Genomic DNA, 21,262 nt, shown 5'->3' on the forward strand with positions numbered 1-21,262 from the left:
CCACCCTTTCCTGCAGCTCTGAGAGTTTTTGGCAAAGGAAATCAATATCTGAATGACCAAGCTCTTGTACTCAATATCTGTGTGTGTGTTGAAGGGGGAGTGTGTGCCGACCTGGTAAAAAGAGCTTTCATTACTTACCTCCTTAAATAGGTAGGCATGAGAGACTGCCTGTCCAGCAGCACACATTCTGACACAAAGGCTCTTTTATAGGAGCCCTACCTCCCTGATGTTGCCGTCACTGCCTTAGTGTTTCCAGCATAGCCTCATACTGTAACAATTTCATACTGACTTGGGCTGTGGAAAGTATTACTTCGCTCTGTGAGCACAACAGGGAGCATCAAACAGTAACTAAGGTGGGTTATCGTTTTTCCTCGCTCTTTTTTAGTTTTCTTGCTCAGTTTTGAATACCCGCTCATATTAAACTACATTCTATTCCTCACTCTTACAGTTCATTAATTTAAACCTGTGTGCTTGCCACCACCACGGCCACTGCCTTTCTTAATATTTTCCAGAGCGGACTGTAACGCCTCTGCAATAGAGAAGGTAAGAACGTTGCAAACATCTGTTTTCCCCTTAATCACAACTTTCCGTTTTACAAGCTTCGTTTTCACCGCTGTTCTTTATGGGTTTAAAAGTCATGTTCCTGGCTACGCGTGCACTGTCTGCTGGACTTTTTGTAAATGTTGCACCCCACCATTAGATGGCATCATTGCGTTTGGAAGTGTGATAATTCAATGGCAGAAATGTTCAACTATTTGAAATGCCAAAAATACGCAGTTATTAACATTTATACACCAGTTTCATGCATTTTGTGTCACGGTCGTATTTATTTTCAAGACGGCATAATACCCGCAGACTATTTGCTGCCGTAGTTCCAGGGCATAATATTTAAGGATATTTATTTATAATAGTTGCGATGGCACGTTATGTAAAAACTGTGAAATGCTTTTATTAAGCTGCTGGGAGGAAACATATCCCCTGCCACAGTACGCTGTTTTTTTTAAGAATATAGCATTATTAATAGTAGAGGCATTAACCCTATTTTTCTCCATTTTGTACGTGTTGTTTGGGTGTCGAATGTAAAGGTAACAAGTTTTGATGGCCAAAATTTTGCCAAGCCCGAACGGACTAGGTGTCCTTTCTTCAAAGTTTATAGTATCATTGTTTAAACGGTGTACATGCATTTTGCATGCTTCCTGCTTGATTTAATTCAACCAATTTTTGTAGAGGTGTGAAATATGGTTTTACTTAAAAAAAAGTTACATCTTGGGGAAGAAATGGCTTACATGCATTTTGAAAAATCAGAACTAGGCCAGTACTGAGTGTAACTCTGCTCACTGAGATTATTTTTGTGTTATTTGTTTGTTGATTGGCAAGGATAACACCAACATCAGCATAACCTTTTATCTTAGGAGTAGACATGATGTGTAATTCAGCAATATCAAAATGTGGTCCCTCACTTTATGATACTTCATTTAATCACATCAGCAACATTTAGTCCTGCCATTGTTATTAAATTATATCATACACCAGAGTTATATGTTGCTTAATTCAAGTCTTCCTGTTATAGTGATTTTCATATGCTGTTAAGGCTGTAACGTTATAACTGGTACAGAGAATGGTAACGACACTTATACCAAAGTTTTAGTATGGCCTGTCTGTCGGCCCTTCATCATCATCATCATCATCATCCTAGTGAACCTTATTCAGAGATCATCCAGCTGTAACTTGAAGCTGGCATGCTTCTTAAACCAGGAGCAGTGATTTTCCATGTATCTGGGAAAAATACTGGCAAATTTCAGTGTGGATTTTCTGAGTACTGGAAAAACATGATTTTTATTGAATTTGACAATTTAGGCCGAGGTATACATTGACAGTAACATATTTTTCGTACATTTAACTGATTATATGCTGTTAGTTTTTTAGTGAGCGTTCTATACTTAGAATTTAATGTTGTGTATACATAGATGGATAACATGCAGATAGTCAAAAGCATGGCTGGTTGAGAGGGATGAGCTGTGTCCTGCATACCTCTCAACCTCTTGGTGCAAGAAATCTGGACACGGTCTAAAATAATGAGGGGACAAAGGCTCAAAAATAGAGACAGATTTTAAATAAAATTAAGATAGCTGCTAGAATAACATGATTTGTGCTAGCATGTATTTTTTTCTGAAGCATATGAAGTGTGAAATGTAAATGTATGCCATTATTTAGTTGACTTTAGTCCTCAATGATTTGCCAGAAAGCCACAAATTTTATGAGGCACAGACCAATAGGATCCAAATATCTGGACATTCTGTGAAAATCCGGACGGCTGACGAGTAAAGCATCCTGATTGATAACATATTCGGGTGATCAAACCCCCGAATTCACTAATCCTCCGTGTAAGACTTAATGTCTTACTTGGAGGCTGCAGTTGAACGGTTTGATGTCAGCGTGCCATGAATATGCATGAGGGCATGCTGACTCAACCGTACGTCTTACACGGACTGTGTAAGAAAGCAGGGGGCGTGTCCGACTGCCGAGCAATCTAAACGTCCACGCCCCTGCAAGTGTTTTGAAACGAAACAAAGCACACACACAAGAGTGAGTCTGCTCAAATGTCCCTGCATCCAACACTACACTTCCTGATATTGTAAACCCCTATCACAGTTCTAAAATGCAAAACATTAAATATATGTTTTTAAATCCCCAAAATAGCTACCCGTATTTGCGCATGTGTGCGCGGGTGTGTCCATTGCTTAGCTAGAGTTAGCAATTCTGATATGGAAGAGCATAAGAAAGAATGTTTATGCAAATCACACCAAATAGCAATAGCGTAATGGTAGAGCGTTCACACAAAAAAGATGCGTTCACGGTTCGAGTCCCACCACTCCCCTTCGTATTTATTTTTTAAATCAGTATATATGAAATAATACCTGACCAATATGTTTAAACATTACTAAAAAGCAGTGAAATGGCCAATGTATCAGTGAACAAAATAAATATTTTAAAGGATCCTGATATAAAATTGCCTGCAGTTAAGCAGCGCTTCACCCAGAGCAATAGAGTTGCCCATAGTTTAATAGTGCTTCACCCAGCGCAGTAGAGTTGCCCATAGTTTAATAGCTCTTTACCTAGTGCAATAGAGTTGCCCATAGTTTAACAGCGCTTTACCTAGCGCAATAGAGTTGCCCATAGTTTAATAGCACTTTACCCATCTCAATGTGTTTGTGTGGACGTGCGTGCCGCGCCAACCAGGGCACCGAGGAGCAACGTAGAGCAAAGTTGCTTAAATGCAGCCACACCCCCTAGCCTGTCTGGATAGTATGAAAATAAAATGAATGACAATGTTCGAACCCAGGACTCTGTGCATCAGAAGCAAAGTACAGAACCACTAAACCATGACAGCATAGGGGAAACAGCCACTATTAACATTCATATACTTACGAATGGTAGTTTAACCATTACTAAGCAGGCCTGCAGTCAGCCGAGAATGTTACAAAATGGACAATCACAAAAAAGTGCGGGAAATGTGGCATATTTAAGCCCCACAGGCGGGAATACACACCATAACTGATTGTAGCCCACATCTGCAGTTAGAATGTCTGGTGTTGGAGAGGGAACATGCTTCCGAGCGCAACGTTGGGGCATCGAGGAGTCCAAATACGTGGTTTGGCTCCTTGTCCACCTGTCAAGAGTCAAGACTCCTGCAGGGCCAGTTCCAAGGGATGGAGTACAAGACAGAGGCTTGGAACTGGTTAGCTTGTGACCTCACCAGTGCCACAGGCGTTCCTCGGACTGGTGAGCAGGTCCGTCACCACCATGCAGACCTGAAGAGATGAAAGCAGGACCACCTGAACCAATGGATACAGGAGGCCCGTGGGATGTGGGATGCCGCACAACTGAGTATGTAGACATGGAATGCAGTATGTAAGAATTGATAATGGAGTATGTATAACGGATAGGTATGTCTCAATATCCCTTCATTTACTTTACAGCTGCAGGTGACCATGGTATGAATCAGCAAGCCTATGCTGATAGGCTGCTAAGGCTGCGCCACAAGGCAGGTTAGTGATTATTCTGCATGTATTGTTATATAAAATATGGGAGAGAGCATGAAAGAAAGTGTTGTAGTCCAATAATACAGCCATAAAATTGCCTGAATAAGTCCTCTGCGTGTACTGTCAGATAAAAATGGCAGAAAAAGAGTGTAGTAACCCATTAAGAAAGGTAACATATGTCTGGAATAATATCTCTGCAGGCACTGTCATATAAAATAAGTGAGTGAGCCTGAAAAAAGTTCTAACCTATTAATAAAGGTATAATATGTCTTGAACATGTCTGCCATATACACCGTTAAAACAAATAAAGGAGTGAGCCTGTGGAAAAGTGTGTAATGTCATTAATAAAGGTCTAAAACTCAGAGTGTGTCTGTGCCACAGAGTTTGAAATGTTGTTGTACCCTTGCATTATACAAACAGTACTGTTTGAAAAGGTGCTGGCAACCCAGAGTTGTGCAGTCCCGTATAAAGTGGGTGATGGAAGTGCTAGTAGCTGTGAAACATATATACAGTCCACAACAGTCAGTTACTGGCTGGCATGAATAACTAAACCTGGCACACATGTAGCATGTTAATTTTTCCCCAGAAATGTGAGTGTTGTGTCAAGAAATGCAGGGTTCTGTACAAATCGAAGTGAAAATGTCATGTGAAAACATCCCAGATATGTAGGTAAAGAAATATAAATGCAATCAAGAAATATGTAGCAGTAACATCTGCATCCTGGACAGTTAGTATGTCAGATATAGGTCAGGCATATATTGAACTAGCCAAAACCCATTACACAATCTAATGTATGGTGGCAAGTGTAATAAAACAGGTAGGGGATATAAACTTGCAGTCACTAGGAATGTAGTGTAGACTAAAAGGTCATTATAAGATGTTAACAGAGGTTTTTTCTACACCCTACTGTATGTGCATAAACCATGCAATTCCACACCTCAGTGGGTATGTGTAATCTTAAATATTTGTTGGGACATATGTCCTATTGTTCTATAAATATTTGCATTCACGTTGATGCATGTGCCCTGTTTAAACACCACAATCATGGTGGCCTGTTGCTACCAAACATCCCTGCATGCTGTTGGAATAACCACTGTGGTTCAATATATGCATGTGTTATGCTTTCTGTTCAACTGTTGTACCCTTGGTGTGTTGGGTTAATGGGAATATTATTGCATGCTGTTACAACTAATCTGGAATGCTGTTTTGCGTATGTTGTAATTAAACACACCTAATCATAGAACATATGGGAAGGCCAGTCCCAGTGGACCCACCTGTCCCTCCTCAGCCGGCGAGTGCACCTGGCACCAGCAGGTCCAGTGCCCAGCCCCGGATCCCCTCCTCCATTGGTCCTGTGCCACCTTTGAGTGGAAGCACTGCAGGTGATGGGGCTCGCCCCCCCATGCAAGCATGGGCAGAGAAGGGCCACCTGTCACCCTTCGAAGGGTCCGGGCTGTGGTGCGTAGTTAGATCCAGCGTTCAGTCACTGATCCCCTATGCCAGCTTGAGGCAAGAGTGGCGCGTCTTACGGGTGAGCCTGCCCGTCCTACTCAGCCCCCAGCACAGCCACCCTTGGGGCTGTGAAGGTTCAGTGGTGACTGCCCATGGGTGGGGATCTCAGTTCCACTGTTACCATCTGTGGGATCATGGGCTTACGATTTCCAAACATCCGACCCCCTCAATTGAGTTCACCCACCCCATGTGTCATACACCGCCCCTTTATGCGTCTTGTCTGTCTTGTTTGTTAACCTTCCCAACCTACATCCCTGGACATACCTACTTCCTCTACCTCACTTCCCACTCTCACCTGAAAAAAAAAAGGGGGCAATCTGTACCCACAAAAAAATTACGCCCCATACATAGCTGCCCATTTTGCACACATGTCCATCGGACAAACATGTAAGCTGATAATTAGAATTGGCAATACAACATACTTTGTTGTCCTCACCCCTCTCCCAGGGGTGGAAGGTTTCAAATTTCACTCCAAATTCATTGCATATGCACAGCTGTTGCTGTTAAAGAAATGGGCAGCTATGGACCTTCCCTACACCCATCCTGCACATCCCGAGCTTGTTTACCTACTGTGTTTCCCTCTTTGTGCCCCCTTTTTCACCACTTTCCTATCTCCCCATTTTCTTTTCTTTAAAAGAAATTAGCGTGGGGTTAGTGGGAGTAAGCACTTTTAAGCAGTAGTTAGCGGGTTTGCACCAGTGTGCGCATTTGTGCGCTTAGCTAAGCATTGCTAAGCATCGCGCAAACCCACGCAAACCCACTTACAACTGCTTAAAAGTGCCTTAGTCACTCTATGGCATGGCCCTTGTACTGTTCAGCAGCAAAATAAAATACCCCTGTCAGTCGCGAACCCCAGACCTTGGACTCACAAGACTGCATGAAGTACCACTAAGCCACAGCAGATATACAATAATGTGGTGCTGAAAGAAATATATCATGCATTACACTGAGTGAATGTAAAGGGAGAATAGGAATGGCATAACACAAATCTTGTTCTGTGGCCCTTAACCAACAAGTGTTGTGGAATTGCATGACATGACTGTGAAAAGAGGTCCAGCCATGCTAGTAGGGAATAATGTTACAGTAGCATCTTACAAACCCCACAAGGTATCAGAGCAGGATAAACAGTGGCATATTTGAATAGGTTAGAGGCCAGACCTCCCAACTGTGACTGATTTATAGGGATGTCCCTGATTTGCAAACAAATGTTAGCTGTGCCCCACTAACTCCCTGTGAAATGTACTAACAGTAGACAGAAAGGTGGGGAATCTCACTTAATGAAAAATGTCAATAAGTGAGAGTAGACACTGCTTGCACGTCAGAAAAGGTGTAGTAATACATATGCTCCAAATCCCCCAAAGTCTCAACAGCAAAATATCTGAAAAATATCACAGGTGTATCCCACTTATACGTACCTTTCCCTGAAGCTGTTCAAATATTTACCTGAGAGAATCTGAGGCCTGGAAGTGTCAGAAACACACAGGCATATCAGCTTGTCTGCTGTTACACACTCAGCAAATAGCTGTAGAATGAATTCCACAAGCATGCCCGTATGTAGGAGTACACCACAGAAATATCAAAGGATGTAGCCATGTACTGCTAGCAACCACCTGTGACAATGCCATTGTTCAGGTGCTGAAAAGACTGGTGTGGTGCACAGTCAAAGGATACTAGGCTAACCTCTGTCTACCATCTGGATATGTCCACAGGTGGGAGCTACTGAGACAAACTACTAGCCTTTATAGACTAACAGGTACACAGCAACTCTGCATGTACAGCAAGATAAACAGCACACGATAATAAATAATGCTCTCCGCAGTTCTGCACCCCTACCCAAAAGTACCATATACCTGTGTAGTCAGGCACACCCATGGGTGTAGGTAGGCATACGCAGTACTGAAATATGTCCAGTTGTCCTGAGCAGACTGTGCTAATGTCAACACAAACAAACCACAAACTGTTCAGAAGTGAGTAACGTACTAATGACAGTATAGCAGTTCACAAACAGTGCATGTGCCTGATATTCATAATTGGTAGTACAACATATTTAATTGTCCTCACCCCTCTCTCAGGGGTGGAAGGTTTCAAATTTCACTCCTAATGTATTGCATATGCACAGCTGTTGCTGGTAAAGAAACGGGCAGCTATGGACCTTTCCCACACCCATCCTGTACATCCCGAGCTGGTTTCCCTACTGTCTTCCCCTCTTTGTGCACCTTTTATCACCACATTCCTATCTCCCCATTTACTTTTCTGTCAAAGAAATGAGTGCAGGGGTTAGCGAGAGTAAGCACTTATAAACATTAGTAAGCGGGTTTGCACCAGTGTGCGCATGTGTGCGCTTAGCTAAGCGTCACTAAGCGTCACGCAAACCCACTTACAACTGCTTAAAAGTGCCTTAGTCACTCTATGGAAGGGCCCCTTTACTGCACAGCAGAAAAATAAAATACTCCTGTCAGTCTCGAACCCCACACCTTGTACTCACCAGTCTGTATGAAGTACCACTAAGCCACAGCAGATATACAATAACTTGGTGCTGTAAGAAATATATCATGCATTACAATGAATGAATGTAAAGGGAAAATAGGAAAGCCATAGGAACACATTGCAATAACTATTGTTGTATGCCAGTTAATTCTCTAATTCAAAAAGAAAGTACATACTCCCATGTATCCAGTGTTAGCATTAGGAGGTGTGAGTAAACCTACACACTGAGAAGAGTGTACTGGAAGAAGCAACAGTCAGGTTTCAGTACAACATGCATTTCAATGGCTACAACCCTAGCTTCAAATATGAGACATATACCAACCTTCTGACTGAGGCAACAGTGTCCACAGCAAACAAGCATGGGCCCCACCTTGCACAACTGAAAGGGCTACGCCTACCTAACCTAGCATTTTATAGCAGTGTCCTGCAATCACAGTGGGTACTGCAATTACCACACAGCAGGCTCCATGCAATTACTAAAAGGTAGGCACCAATTGGTGCAGAGGCCATAACATGCACATGTGCAGATACCTAGAAAAGCAGCCTGTACTTGCTGTCCACACATGCAATAATATCATTGCACCAACTGAGAGAGAGAGAGAGCGAGAGAGACAGACAGACAGAGACAGACAGACAGATGGAGATAAACAGGCTGTAAGAGACAGACACTGAAAAGAAAGACCAACACACAGAGGAAACCAAAACCAAAAAAATAAATAAATAAAAAGAAATAAAGCAACAGCTACAACAGACAGATGTGAGGAATGCAAAGGTAAGGTATGTAACAGATATGTATTTGCTGGCATCCAAATGATGTGTCTGAAGGGTACTCTACATACTGTGAATCATCCATATGTGGCAGTATATGCAAATGTGCATAGGGCAAGGGACATACTACAACTGTTAGTGAAGGCTGGACATATATATGTTGTTGAAGGTTGATATGTGCACATATGTATGTAGGTTGTAGTGTGTGGCATTGCAGACAGCAAGCAGTGTCGGTATATGTCATGTGGTGGTTAAACGCTGTGGGACTGAGCTACAGGCAGTGAGGCCTGCTACAGCTATGCTGCCTGAGGACAGCAAAATGCATTCTGCACAACACTGTGCAATATTATTACATAACCGTATTTCTCACAACTGTTGCATAATTGACATCCCCACTATGAAAGGTGGGCAGTATATGTGCCTATATGTGCATCTATATGTACAGCAACGGATGTATACATGTATGTGTATATATATATATATATATATATATATATAGATATATAGATATATATATACATATATATATACAGATATATATATAGATATAGATAGATATATATAGATATATATATATAGATATATATATGGATATATATATATATATATAGATATATATATATAGATATATATGGATATGTATAGATATGTATAGATATCTATAGCTATGTATAGATATGTGTTTATATGTATATATATATATATATATATATATATATATATAGAGAGAGAGAGAGAGAGGGAGACACTGGGTCATACGTACTGCAACAGGTGCCTGTTGACCAAGGCATGGACTGAACACCAGTGTTGGTACTGCAGTGCCATACCCCATTCCAAAACACTTTACCTGGTAACTATCACATAGGTGGTAGCCTGCCTAACACTGAAGGTGTCAGAAGGGAACATGAGACACAGGTGGACAGTAGCCTCCCCTTTGATAATCACAGCACCACACTAGTCTTGTAATCTGTCTACATGGCACGTGTCATCACAAAAGGTGTGTCATCTAGGAAAATATAGGTCAGTGTTTCCCTCTACTCATCACAATACCCCATGTGGTATGTAACTCACATGACAACTACAGCAAGTGGAAAGGCCACAGGCATACCTCACAAAGATTAATACTGCCCTCAGACACATGCCCTATGCAGACTGACTCACAAAACCACAGCTAGAGTGCGTTGCATACCGCCCACCCAGAGGTTACCTCTGCCAGACATACAGAGGTATGTCACACCCAAAGCAGTCAGCCAACCACCATGCCAACACCTCACAATCCCTCCGGGCTACATGCCCTAGGGCCCTAATCCTCGCCATATCACTAAACAGCACATGCTGGCAGTACAGGTTTCTATCCACAAATATGCCATACACTGGACTAAACCACCCAGCATTAACAAACAAGGCTCCTCATTAGCAGATGTCATACATACCCCTGATGATTGTTTGGGAGATAGGTAATATGCCCTGGAAGTCACCTCTGTGTATCCAGTTGACAGGAGCAAATGAAATCACATTACATGTGTGTCAAAGGCCTGGGTAGCATATGACTAGGCTGCTCTAGGCCCTAGGGCCAATAGTGTATTACCTACCTATGACACAATGCACACACACATGTACTCAGTGCAATACCTGCTATGTGAGGTGGAATGAGTGTGACAGTGAATGTTTGCAAGGTCTGTAAAGGTGTGATAGCTTAGTGTGAGGTTGTTTCTGTCGTGGTAGTTTGTGTCCTAGGTGTGAGGCCAGAGAAAGATGTGTCAGTTATTGGGATGCAGACATAGTAGGATGGCATATGTTGTGACGTAGTTCCTTGTGTATGACTGCAGTGTCCCATTGTAGGCTGAAGCAATACATTTATGCTCAGTAAGTGGTACTACTGGTGAATCCAGCTCACATATGAACTGTTGAACTAACTGAAGCTGTAGGCCTAAACAGCACAGTATGGTGTATTTCACATTCCCTGGTAACACTGTCTTGTGTGTTTCCTGTAGTCTGCACAGATTACATACCTCAGGCATAGGTATCTGTAAGTAGGGGCACACAGTACTGTAAGGTACACAGGTAATGCTCATCTGTGTCAGCATACATTTGTGTGTTGTATGTATGTCTGATGTGTGTGTAATGATGCCTGTACCATGTCCACAATCACATGTGTGTTACAGGGTATGTGTGTGTACCTAGCAACATGTATACTTTGTTACAGCAGTATGCCAGCTATATTAACAACCGTGCACATATGTTAGGTAGAGGTATGGCATCAACGACTAGGGTGGTTTACTGGTAATACTGTAAATGTACTTTACATTCATTGCATTGGATGACATATTTCTTCATGCATTAGCTTGATATATACCCCCGTGCCGAGGTTGTGCATTGTATCCCAAACAGTGTGCCGAGTACTGGTGTATACTGGTTTGTTATATGGAGTGTGGCAGGCACTGTCAGCCAGTTGTGGGCTGAGCACTGATATGTGGTATTGAACGTGTGTATCCTCTGACAGACAAACAGATGCTATATATGGCAGTTAAGTGGTGTACTTAATAAAGTTAAGTGTGCCACATGACTTGCTCACACATATTGTTTAATTGTCTTCCAGGGCTATGGCTCATCAACGCAATCTGTCATATACAGCTGCGGAGGAACAGGAAATACACAACAGCCTAGTGCTGCACTATACACTGCTGTTTTCCAGAGCCAGCCAGCACCAGCATGAGCGTACTACACTGTGGCAAGATCTTGTTCATCGGGTAAATGACATAGGCATGCATAACCGGACATATGAGCAGGTACGCCATCACTGCAGTGATTTAATTAGACATGTCTGGTGTTGTGCGTCTGATATCCATAGACAAAAGCTTGCCACAGGTGGTGGGGCGGCCATACATCCCCCCCTCACCAGAGTGGAGGAGCTGCTCCTAAGCGTGGTGGCTCCTGGCCTACAGCAGAAACAGCATCACACATGTGTCATCATGGAGGCCAGAGCCACCCAGCATGATGACATGGAGCGTGCAGGTAATATGCCCTAGCTGTAGACTACTGTTATCTGTATTGTTAGAATATGCATATATGAGATGTGTACTGTGTGTTCAGCAGTTGTGCTGCCTATTGTGTGCAATACTGATATTTGGAATAGTATCTGTACACCTGTGACTGTTGACTGTTGTTCTACTGTAGTTTAGCACAATCACAGTAGCAATGCCACAGTTGTGGCCACTGACAAACTGTGTCATATTCTTGTAGGTCCCTCTGGTGTGACAGCAGGGCAGACGATACATGCTGGTGAGTGTGTTAGCACTTTAATATTGGTAATGACATGTGCATGTCATAGGTGAGGTATAGGCCATGTACACGTAACACACCTACGCATAATGCATGCTGTGCATGTTTGCTGTGAGACATTAAACATCTCAGTAAAGTCAGTAGCTGTCTCAATCACATGCAATGCACAGAGCAGCAGACACATTTGTGGCAACACTGTACTGCACATTGGATATGCATAGTTGCTACAGCTGTACACAACAGAACACGTGTATCATATGCAGTACCCGAAAACATGCTACATTTGGCATTACTACATACCTGTTGTAAGGTCACACTTCAGTATCCCACATGTCATGCACACACACATGATGTACCTCAGGGGTAGAGGCCTATCATGGGGCTGTGCAACACTCTTCAACACATAACACAGTCATGTTAGGCAATGCTCCCTATTGGGCACCTCACACACCTATGTACAAAGTAGCTGTGTAATTGTGAACGTAGCCACGGCACTGCAGTTCAGGTACAGCATGCTAGATGGTGGTCTTGCACACATTAGTAGCTGTGAGTGACCAGAAGATGCATGATGATGATGGCACAGGGTACTACACCCCATCCAGTTACAGTGACCACAGTACTACTCATAGCAGTCATTGCTGTGCACCTCAATGTTGTGTGTGTGCAAACATATGTACCTATACACAATATGCATAGCATGTTGTGTGTGCTTACATATGCCAGTATACACAATATGCACAGCAGTCACCATCTGAACAAAGTGTCACATATATGTCCTGGAACGCTAGTGGGTGTATAGGTCACATGACACACATTGGGTATGTGTGGTGTTTAATGTTGCAGTTGTGTAGCATGCCATGCCATGGTTCGCACCGACATGTCTGCAATATGCCCCACACTCACCATAACCACTGTACACTGGCCATGTCGAGCATTGGGATTCCTTCACATCAGCATGCACCACTCATCCCGTGTGTGTACATAGCATGCATGTGCTACACCTGTGCCCACTATTATCTGCTATGGACACAGACACTGTACTCAGGCATGGAAACCTATGTGTCACACAGACAACACATGCAGCCATGGCATGTATACCTGTGAGTGATGATGCACAGGGCATTGCAGAACTGATGATACTTGCACAGCAATGTTGTGTCCAGGTACACATTGTGTTCCAGGGTGTAGCCAATCACTGAACAACTACACAGTTGCATCAAAGCCATGTACACTGCCATGAAATAGGGGCATCTACACTTGCACTGCATGGTCTTGTGCAACACATATTCTGCATGCTGACACGTGTGTGGTGACTGTTTGCCTTCTGATACTGACACCCACCTTCACCCACTATAGTGTATTTATTGGTTTGCTGGTGTGTGTGTGTGTGTGTGTGTGTGTATGTGCTGTAGTGAGGAATGTATATGTTTGCATGTGTGCATGTGTGCATGTGTTCATGTGTGCATGTGTGCATGCATCATGTGCAGACTGTAAAGTGTGTTTCCTGTCTTCCTCTCACAGGTGCTGAGTTAGGGGTGGCCGAAAGCAGCAGGGAACCTGAAGCCACTGCCACAAATAGTGGTGATGATGAGACATGTATTCTGGCACAGGAAGGTTTGACAGGGTCTGTCATTGGTCCGCCAATTGACAGTACACAGCGTTCAACCCCATCTATGCGCACACTCATACTGTCAATACATCCCTCATCACCAATGGCCATAGGCGATGGACAGCATACAGTTGGCATTGACCAGGAAAGTGTGGTACCCATGGCACTTGCATCCCCTCACAGCAACCATAGCCGGATTCCTGGAACGGTACCACATAGGCAGACGTCCAGGGGTTCTCGGGGGAGCACCAATGGTTATATTGCCCCTGGCAGACGTGCCCTCACAGGTCTTACAACATCCAGTATGTTCTGGGCTGTAATGCAGGCTCAGGCACATATGGAACGGTGCACCAGACAGGGACTTAGGGCGCAGAGTGCCCATTACACCGCTATTAATGACAGCATCCGTGACCTTGCCAGTGCCATCCAGAATTACACCGAGGTCATTGATAGACATTGGGGGGAGACAGTAGATGCCCTCCACAATATGTTTTCCATGAGCCAGGACCATGTGGGACGGTTGCGACATTGACGCGGACACATGCCAGCAACAGCTGGCAGTGGTCGCAGATGGCCTATAGTTCACAGCCGCTCCCATAGTGGCAGTACCAGCCCCAGCCATGCTGGGGCTGGCCTGTCCATTGACCATCCCAGTAGACCATGTGCACATGGCTCTGGCCAGTCCCAGCAGGGACATGGGTCCAGTCATCATACCTCTGCCTCTGATGACAGTACCCAGTCAGGGTTGGTACCTGATACTGTCCGTAGCACCCCTGCCAGGCACAGGTACTGTATCCATGGCCAGAGACAGTGATCTGTGCAGCCTAGCAGGTACAGTCTGTGGCTGTCCCACAAACTACCATATATGGCAGCCTCATGATGGAGCTGTGTGCATGCAAACACACACACATTAACCAAACAACTAGGGCTCACACATACACACACACATTACATCAATGTTGGCCCATGCTGTACTGTTGTCCCTCACACACACACACACACACACACACACACACACACACACACACACACACACACAGACATGTCAATTCGATGGGTCAATGTCAGGCTCTGGCAAACAACACACCCTGTGCATATGATGATACCTGTGTTGCCTCCTGTCATCTGTAACATTGATGCAGGAACAGGCTAACATGGTGCTGATGCACAGGGTGACATTATAGCAGTGTAGCAATATTAGCAAGTTGTCAACAGGAAAGTGTAATGACATCCTTGTAGGTATGTCTGAGCAGGCATTATGCATCAAAGCTCTGACTGTCAATGTAGCATTGTTTACACCACTGTTAGGTCTGAGTATGTATTGTTCACCCATGTGCCAGTTGACTGAAGTGTAATGTGTTGCCAGCATGTGTTAGTGAGTGGACAGTATGTGTGTGATGTGTGCAGTACAGATTAGCAAGTTTACATCTGTGAACATGGTGGGTGTGCACTGTCTGCATGTACGTGCATGGTGGTCACATGGGACATGTGGCATACCCTGTTGTACAATTGTTAACATCTCATAGTAACTTTCAATGGCCAGTATGCATTCTACTACAGTTATGTACTAACATGGGTCCACATGTGTGTATGACATGGGTTGACACTATGCTGTGGGTGATACTGTTAGTATCTGTCAATGACTTGTGGTCTGGTAGTATACACAATCTCAACAGCAGGACTATAAGCAATCATTGGATGATGCCCTGACAAATGACACACAGTTGTAGGGAACTCAGTAACAGTTGGATCCTTCCAGTACTATACTCTAACACTAACCAGTGGTATTGACCGCCACCCATTCCTGGGACCACACCTGTTCAGCATATAGCCCCTTTAGGTACATGCAAACACACTAGGGATGTGTCCATCCACATCTGGAAATGCATTGATTGGCCTACAATGCATTTCCTGGATGGGACGCATATCCTACACAAGGGTATCATACAGACAGATACCTGTTGTCTGATACATGCTGTATAGCAGTAAGCCGGCTATGGCATAGTCATCCACATTTATTATACATACTATCCCGTCAGTACCACATCGATGGAAGACCTCAACATGTATGTTGGGTACCAATGTGTACATACAGCCTCGTGTTATGTCATGTGTCCCTTGGTATCCACATATCCATAGGTATTGTGGAGTCCCTTGGTGTATCACATAAGACATTAGAGGCCTGAATGCATATCTACAAGGCAGTTGTACACCTATACAGACTGTCCAGTATTGCCAGTCATTGTTGTGTATGAACATGTCTGACATATACCCCAGGCATATGCCCTCACTCACAATACTCTTTAGTAACTGTCATGGGTGTGTGTGTCACAGATGAACTTGGCCACAGATCACAACAGTGGATGGCCTTGTCACATACATACATATGTGACCTACAATCTGAGAAGCAGCGGCACAATCTGTCAATGAAAACAGATGTATTCATTTAGTATGCAGGCTTCACACCTATCTACTGATTGAGGGGACATGTACACATATATATTTGCCATGCAGATACCTGATGTGTGCAATGCACTTACTGTTTTAATCATAATATGTCCTACTCAAGTAAAACCAAAACCCACACCGCATTGACCAACAGTAATACACATGCTATCACTGTTTGCAGGATTCAAACCCCTACCTAACTATGTTGTGATATTAGTGAGAGACACATTAACAAGGTGCGCTATTTGCTTTACTGGTTGGTTTCCCTTCCCCGTCTGTATTTGTAGGATGGTGACATCATCAGACTTTCCAAAGAGGAATGTATCTCTTTTAGTGAGTTTTCCCAGTCTCCAAAAAGGGCACTCCTCTCAAAGGAAACTGCACACATACACACACCCCCACATACACACAGTCAGTGTTTGCAGGATTCAAACCCCTATCTAACTATGTTATAATACTAGAAAGACGCATTAACGTGGCACGCTATTTGCTTTATTGGTTGGTTTCCCTTCTCCGTCTGTATTTGTAGGATGGTGACATCATCAGACTTTCCAAAGAGAAATTCGTACCTCTTTTAGTGAGTTTTCCCAGTCTCCAAAAAGGGAACTCCTCTCAAAGGAAACTGCACACATACACAGTCAGTGTTTGCAGGATTCAAACCCCTATCTATGTTATGATACTAGAGAGAGACACATTAACATGGCGCGCTATTTGCTTTACTGGTTGGTTTCCCTTCTCCTGCTGTATTTGTAGGATGGTGACATCATCAGACTTTCCAAAGAGGAAATTCGTACCTCTTTTAGTGAGTTTTCCCAGTCTCCATAAAGGGCACTCCTCTCAAAGAAAACTGCACACATACACCCCCCCCCCCCCACGAACACAGTCAGTGTTTGCAGGATTCAAACCCCTTTTTAACTATGTTATGATACTAAAGAGAAACGCATTAACATGGCACGCTACTTGCTTTACTGGCTGGTTGCCCTTCTCCTGCTGTATTTGTAGGATGGTGACATCATCAGACTTTCCAAAGAGGAAATTCGTACCTCTTTTAGTGAGTTTCCCAGTCTCCAAAAAGGGCACTCCTCTCAAAGGAAACTGCACACATACACACACACACACACACACACACACACACACACACACACACACACACACACACACACACACCCACACACACACAGTCAGTGTTTGCAGGATTCAAGCCGCTACCTAAATATGTTATGATACTAGAGAAAAATGCATTAATATGGCACATTATTTGCTTTACTGGCTGGTTTCTTTTCTCCTACTGTATTTATAGGATGGTGACAGCATCAGACTTTCCAAAGACGAATGTACCTCTTTTAGTGAGTTTTCCCAGTCTCCAAAAAGGGCACTCCTCTCATAGGAAACTGCACACATACACCCCCCCACACACACACACACACACACACACACACACACACACACACACACACAGTCAGTGTTTACAGGATTCAAACCCCTACCTAATTATGTTATGATACTAGAGAGAAATGCATTAACACAGTGCACTATTTGCTTTACTGGCTGGTTTCCCTTCTCCTGCTGTATTTATAGGATGGTGACATCATCAGACTGGACATGGTGATGTGTGTACACTTTGTTTTATGCCATTCCAGGAATGGTCCATGTGGGTCAGCAGGTGTCAACAGCTTGAACAGGACCTCATAATCCTTACCTTGTGTGATCTGTCTGTGGACACATTGACATTCCTTCATATGTCAACACATATTTATGCATAGCTTGTTGGTTTTGTGGATACTACATGTGTCTGGGATGTTGATAAAGGGCTATTCAAAGTCTATGTGAGACATGTGTAGCTGTGTTCAGTGATGTATGTCCTGGGTGGCTGCCTTGCAAACAGTCTAGCATGTTTGGGAACCATGATCTGCACATGAACATACCACAGTTGGTAGGGTTGTGTGTATGTCAGCTTCCAATAGCTCTGTTTATGACTTCAGCCATGATGGACTCCATGACCTTGCAGATCAGACTTCATAGGCGTACTGGACTGTACTTCCCATGGTGTGTTGTGCACCAACACTTGTGGGGAGTGCCATATGTTGCTGTAACACATTCAACAGTTACACATCCTGTGTAGGGGGTGAGGCTCAGCTGACTGTTCAGGTGCAGGATCTGTTTTTCTGTAGTTTATGCATGACACATATTGGGAATCAATGTATTCCACTTGCTGCCATGCTTTTGGCATTGTGGGTAGCTGCTCATCCATTCTACATGTGATATCTCCTGGTATGATGATATGGACTATCGTCAGTGGGAGGTGGGTATGTATATATGGGCCTGTTTGTCAGGATGTCGGCATTGTCAGTCAGGTACAGTTGGCCCTGACTCAGGACATATATGGGTGTACATTGCTATTTATGACATAGCTGAAGGAGGTGTAATGATTCAGTCTAGACTCCTTCTCAGCTACTCTTTACAAAACACCAACGAACCTGTGCACTAATCACTGTTATACTCTTTTACACACTTAACACCCTACTGATCCTTTGTGATCAGGCTACAGAGTATGTCATCATAATATCCTGGCATGTCCAGGGGTCGGTTTTGTGCGTACTCTCCAGTCCAGCTGGTGAATATTGTGATGTTGACACAATGTCACATCTGCCTCGTGTACACAGATAACCCTCTCCTCCTCCCAACAAACTCAGATATATGTGTGAGATGCACCTATATAGACATACAGGGTGCTGAACTCTCTCGACCCATGACTGGCACAGTCTATCAGGTGATGAAGGTAACCACACACACCACATATCAGTCTCACATATCCTCTAGCGACAGCACTCATACCACATTATCACACATAGACATACTCGGATGCTGTAAATGAACTCTGCCTAAGCAGCAGAGACCTCCAAAGCAGACACACACACAACTGCTACCCCACTACAATACCCACATATCACGTAGTTCACAATGTCAGTGTGCCACACAGTCACTGCCCTTCGGGCTAAACAATATACCTAATACACTTGTAATAGGCAACACTTATTGTCAGACACACTGACGTACCACTCACCAGCCCAAACAAGGGAATAATCACTTTGGGCTGTCTGTCGGGTGCCAGGATCTGCCACATAACACATGCAGTCAGGTCACTCCAAAGCAAGTACAGGACTGGCACCATCATTGTCCATGCTGGTGCATAAAACCTCAGATGTTACTCCCTGGACCACATGACATGATACATGGAGGAACACTCTGATCATGTAGCCCAGGCCAGTATGACCCTGACCTTGTCTAGCATCTTACACCCACCAATTATGATGTCACAGTATACAGACAAACATATCACATTTAACAGTTGGCTAACAAATTGGTGTCATTCATAGGGGATACAGTGTCTGTCAGCCTGTGGTGACATGCTCGACATGCCACATAGCTTCACTATGGACAGCTTGCACCTGTCACCCTTGGATGTTCAAATGCTGGCTAAGGCTCTTGCTACCACCATAGAGCCTTTTTTAAGCAGGGCTCAGAAGACAAACCCACCTCCATAGACATTACAGGTTAAATGAAACTAAGGGTAATGCTGCTCAACACTAGATGTGTTACCCTCATATTGCGGCCACTCAGGACTCTCCTCAGTATGGAGGATAGCGATATCTGTGCACTAAAAGATGCCTCGTTCAGGCTCACTTATGCACACCAGCACTAGCAGGTTATGTTTCATACCATGCTTTCTGACCACAAGACTTGGAACAGACAACACAACTAGGGAGAGTATCCATATACATCACAGATACACACACCTCCGGGTTAGTAGCACTGCACAAAGCATCACAGACCATACATATACAACTACCATTGTGTAAAACTGCCTTTCAGTTTATTGCCTGCTACAGACCACCCTCCCAAACTCAAGAACCACAGTCGGCTTTCATGGGAACTATGGAGAATATGAAGGTCTCCACAAACACCATTATATTGGGTGACTTCAAATACACAAATATTGACTGGGGATACTACCCAGGCCCCAACACCCTCGCCCAACAGTCACTACAATTTGTAGACTCATATGCTATGGCACAACCAGTCAGCACAGCCACAAGGGGGAATACATATTGGACCTGATCATCACCAACATGGGGACTCTATGTTCCACACCAGCGATATACCCCTCATTGGTAAGGTCAGAACATACATTATCTCACTGGACATACATATACCCTCCACACACCCATCCCGGGTAATTTTGGTGAACTTCTCATGAGCCACCGTCTCACTTCACCAAAGCAAGGTGGTATCCTTCAGAGACCCTGAGACAGTGGCAAATACAGCTCAGACTGCTGAATCCTTTACATACACATTCTATGGACACCTAGTGGACTGCATGGATTGTGCTATCCCAAATAACAACATGACTCACTCCTCCAATGGCAGGAGACCTGTCTGGTAGACCCCAGCCATTAATAAGCTGTACAATGTCAGGAGGATGCTACTACATGATAGAGCACAATCCCAGATGGGGAAGACATCTGTGATCTGTACTAGCAGACAGCTACGATCACTCATGAACTTTTCTAAGGGCCACTTCTATCGGACAATTGCACCAAACATGTAGGGCTATCACACGGCCTTCTTCAGTTATGTCAGGAACCTGGGTGGACACTCACTGATATGCTGTGAGTTACTGCATACTGACTAAACTTACCCTGAACCCACTGGCATTGCCATCATCCTGGCAAACAGGTTCAGTGCAGATGTCTCCCCCCATCCCCCTTAAGGAGCAACTATCCATCCCAACAGAGTGTAACCTCCCTGACATCACACAGTAACAGGTGAGTGCTGCCCTCCCCAAAGAATACATCACAGCATCAATGGGACCAGACGGTGTCCTGGCCTGCATCTTACACGAGCTTCATGACAGATGTAACCCTCACATTACATCATTGTTCAATATCGGAGTTACTACAGGATATGTACCCAAAGAATTGCGTACAGCGACAGTGGTCCCACTCCACAGAGTTGGTGCCACAATGGACCACAGACAATATTGCCTTATAAGCCTAACTAGCCTGTTCTGCAAAGCTATGGAGTGTATTGTCATGGGACTCATACACATAGA

At 44.0% G+C, this 21,262-nt stretch overlaps 1 protein-coding gene across 1 annotated transcript in view; it reads left to right on the plus strand.

Annotated features, from left to right (window-relative positions):
- Positions 1–207: 207 nt before the first annotated feature.
- The window catches only part of SCRG1 (stimulator of chondrogenesis 1), a 92,679-nt gene continuing 71,624 nt past the window's right edge, over positions 208–21,262 (plus strand). The window contains exons 1-2 of the mRNA XM_044061720.1: positions 208–353; positions 449–543. The gene's annotated coding sequence lies outside the window, so the exon portion shown is untranslated. The remainder of the gene's footprint in view (positions 354–448; positions 544–21,262) is intronic.

The sequence above is a fragment of the Protopterus annectens genome, chromosome 2.part0, assembly GCF_019279795.1.
Source record: "Protopterus annectens isolate FY-2018-M chromosome 2.part0, PAN1.0, whole genome shotgun sequence".
Classification (NCBI taxonomy): domain Eukaryota; kingdom Metazoa; phylum Chordata; order Ceratodontiformes; family Protopteridae; genus Protopterus; species Protopterus annectens.